The following is a 4,440-nucleotide window of genomic DNA, read 5'->3' on the forward strand; positions in this document are numbered from 1 at the left end:
AAGTCATTTGAGTTATTAACTTAAATAACTAAGTAAAATATTTATCTAAATAATTAAATAATATAAAGTATTTCTTGGAAAGTCAGGTAATATTCGTGTCTAGTTAGTAGATGAGGAAAAATAGGTGGAAAGTTGGTAGCCTTGAAGTACCCAGTCTCTAGTTAATACCTAAATAGCATTAGATAATACTTCCACAATCAAATAAGATTAGGTTTATAATGGTCTCTTGAGTAACTTAATAGAATTAAGTGTATACTTGTAATGAAATAGTTCAAAGTGTTACCACATGACTAGGACGTAAAAGGTATCCATCTATAAGACCAAGTAGCATCCTAGGTTGAATAGTTGATGGATTTTGATTTATATTATTTGTCACATACTTTCTTAATAAACATTAATTAATTGACCAACCAGACTTATCACAAAATTTCTCCATTAACTTGTTTGAGCTAGGTATTAATAATATCTCGAGAAAGTTTACATGTGATGTACGAAAGATACTATTATAATAATCTTATATCTATATCAAAGATAATAAAATTATTAACTTTCTAGTAATAGTAAAGACAATTTTTTTAATATTTTATCATTATGTCATTTTCATAAGAACGTTTTAAAGTTCATGTAAATAATAGATGCCCAAAAACTATGCAATGACAAAGTAATTATTACAATATCATGATAATGAGAACTATTCTCTATAAACACAATTTATAATTTTTTTAGTCATAATGTTAAATGTGACATTAATACTATTGAATCTAGACAAGCAAATACATAATATATTACTTCAAATGGTATTTAATTGTATTGAATAATGATGAAATGACATCATATCAATTATATATATACTTATTACATAAATAAATTCACTCGAATTACTTGAAAATATATTCTTATATTGAATTTTTTATTATGTATTAAACAATAATCCACATAATAATAATTTTGTAGATTTATTCTTTATGCCTAGTACTGTAACAACCCAAAGGACCCTACATTACTCAAGGATGGCAATATTTATAAAGAAATCTCCTGAATAATAAAAGACTATGATTTTGAAAAATTACCCATTTAATTCTTGTTCAAGGGTTTATTAAAATCCCCCAACAAGGGGAGAAATTTCCCAAGAAGAATTAAACCTTATCAACAGCGGAAAAATCCCTCGTAAGGGGAGATAAATTCCTTAAGAGGGATAAAATCCCACAGAGAGTAGAAAAAATCCCCCTAAGAGTGATAAAATCCCTCGGGGAAGGAATTAATTCTCCAAGAGACATCAATACATCGAGAAGGGGGGAGTGCCCAAGAAAAAACGAAAAGGTCCCAAGGAGGAAATTCTCCAAAGGAGAAAATACCCTAAGAGAGAGAAAACACCCCAATTGAGGTGTAAAATTCCTTGCTAATAGGAAAAAAAAAGAGTCGTGAAAATCCTTAATTGTAGGAGATTAATAAAATCGAGGGAAAGTAACAATGACGGGAGACCACATGATGGCCCCAACCATCTTGCCCACCAGGTGGCCACAACCGACAGGCTAACAACAGGCTCGGCTGACCATGTTAGACACCAACAGCTCATATCACTTGCATGTGATCCAATGGCGTAAAAATCCCATTTAAATGGCCTTTTTTAAGCGCTTGAAGGACAAAAAATCGTCTGAAGGTCGAAAAAAAAGAAAATTCACAAAAAAGAAAGAGTGAGAGAGAGAGAAAGAGTGGGGAAGAAAAATAGAGCATCAAGAAGCTCTATGGACCCGATGTAAATTTGTCCCTCTTCCTTCACCTTTCCAAATAGTTTTCTAAATAAATACACAAGCATTTTATCTCAGTGATTTAGGGAAGCCAAAGGAGACCTCCCAATGCTTTTGAAAGGAGAAAGAAGAGAATGAGAACCAGCTGCCACCCGAGTTGACACTAGGTAAAATACGTCGAACCGACATATAGATGTATTCCTTCGATTTTATGCATGTGTGTGTCGATGTTTTTAATGCATTTTTTTTATTTTATATGTCTACATGCATGTAAAATCTAAAGAGCGGATTTAATTTGTCAGGATAAGGATCACTGTACCATGCAGAGGCCTCTAAGGCGGCTAAAAACGTTGAAAGAGTCGAAACATTATGCCCAAATGCTTCTTAGCTCACACGAAGGCCTCTTAGGTGCCTGGAAGTGCAAGGGGAGCTGTGGCATTTTACCTAGATACCTCACACAAAGGCATCTTAGGCACCTAAAAGCGCTGGTAAAGCCACTGAGCTTACAAAAAATGTACAGCTTGCCTCTGTAATCCATTATTTGTTCGTCGCTCAATTTTTTATGCACTATATTTTGATTTTTGATGTTTGTTTTGTTGCATGCAAAGTTTTCAGTTAATGGATTTCATCAAGATAACACCAAAGCAAAATTAATTTTTTAACTTATTGACATAGTAAAATTCGAAGAAAGATCGAAGATTGCATTAAAGGGGTCTTTAAAATAGAAAGTTTTTTGTGAAGTGATGATGTAACACCCCAAACTTTTATGATGAAACGAGATGACAAATTTTGTTATTTGAGTCCCATTAGTACTTCAAATTTTCGATATATCGAAATTCGTTAATGATTTTGTTATTTTCTATATTTTTTATGGATGTAATTTAAAAATAAAAATTTTAGGAAAAAACAGGAAATTCATGAAACAAAAGGCGGGAAAAATTTATTACAGCCCACACTCATAGGACCAAGGCCCGCATGCGGACACGTGCATGCGGCGCACTACACATAACAATGTATGAAATACGGGCGCACAGGGGGCAGCATGGGCACCTATACACGTCAAGGTGCCTGCCGCAGGCCATGCATGCCCATGCCGCTCACTGTGCATGTACAGCGCTTGGTGAAGCGCACTGCACGACCAACTGACGCGATCAGTCATTATGTCGAACGACCATGCCAGACCCCACATGGCACAAATCCAACCATCAAATTTCTTTTTAAAAAAACCCTTTTTCCTTCCACTCTTCACCATCTTTCCATTTCTCAAATTTCACTAAAACTAGAGAAAGAAAAAGAAAGGATTTTTAGAGATAGAAATGAGGAGGAAAGTAGCAGACTTACTAGCTTGTTTGAGGAATTTCTAGAAGCTTTTCTTTGCTTTCGAAAGGATAAATTTACTCGATTTTCAGTAAGGATTTCTTGGTATTTTTACTTACGTTCTAAGTGCTCTTTTTGGTAAATCAATTTGGTAAAATGATAAAATCGTTAAAATGGACTCCATGCCTTCTTGTGAATTATTTCGAATTATGCTTGTTTGGTGATTTGTTTAAATGATTGATAATTATTTTGATGTGATAACAAATTGTGGGATTGACCATTTGTCTTACCTTTGGTAATGAAGAAGAGGGACTTTCTAAGGAATTCCAATTTCAAAGAACACAGTGATGATCAAATCCAAAGAAAATGAGCCTTTTAGTTGAAATGTTGATGAGCTCCTCCAGGCTTTGGATGTGAATAAACTATGAAGGTGTGCTAGATTTGAATCATGATGATGGTCATAAAAGAGTGCTTAAAATGAAAGAGAAAAGAATGAAAAAAATCTATTAGACTGTTATCTCTGAGGGATTTTTGTTCATCCCTCCTCTGAATAAATGTTGGTCAACCACTCCTTGTGAATGATCGGCGCCTCCCTCTTATAAGAGCGAACTCACAAAATGACATGTAGGGCCACAGTAGTGAAGCACAATCGTGGTCATAGATTATACCTTATAAAGTTATGGAACTGACATTAGAAAGTTATGGAGCTGACATCAGAAAGTTATGGAACTAAACTGAAAAAAGTTATTGAACCAACCTCAAAAAGTTACGGAACTATCCCAAAATGGGAAATAAACTGGCTTTAACGAGTGAAAATGAAATGAATTGGTCATTCACAGCGGTTGTTGGGAATCCCTTCTCCTTCAGTAGATATGTGTCAGAATGGGTTCGCACGAAGGTCAGTAAAAGACTTAATAAAGACATAGATATAGTTGAGGTTAAGTCATGATGACATTCTTAAACATGAATCTTAGTTTAGGTAGATGTTGTTGTTTCTCTATCATAATATGTTTTATGTTATCATAATCTTTGTTAAACTGTCTCGGTCACTTGTTTCCTTCAAGTCAAAATATGGTTTTCTCTAAGCACTTAAATTATGCTCATCCACGAAAGCTTATAAGGTAAGCCAATATTATTAAGCTTATTTTTTACTTTAAAGGGTAATTACTTTTCAAACCTTATGAACGTAGTTAAAATACTTTTTTCCTTATTGAGTTTACATGGAACTCACCTTAATCCATTGCCCCCCAAATGATAAAAGAAATGATGCACTCAATGTGTTGCCCCTAGAAGCTTATCTGGATCCCTTCTCAGATCTTTAGGATAGTTATGAGTGCTTTGTAATGCTTGGCTCTGATGACTCTTTTATAAACAT

This window comes from Carica papaya, chromosome 2, assembly GCF_054855325.1.
Source record: "Carica papaya isolate Zhongbai chromosome 2, ASM5485532v1, whole genome shotgun sequence".
Classification (NCBI taxonomy): domain Eukaryota; kingdom Viridiplantae; phylum Streptophyta; class Magnoliopsida; order Brassicales; family Caricaceae; genus Carica; species Carica papaya.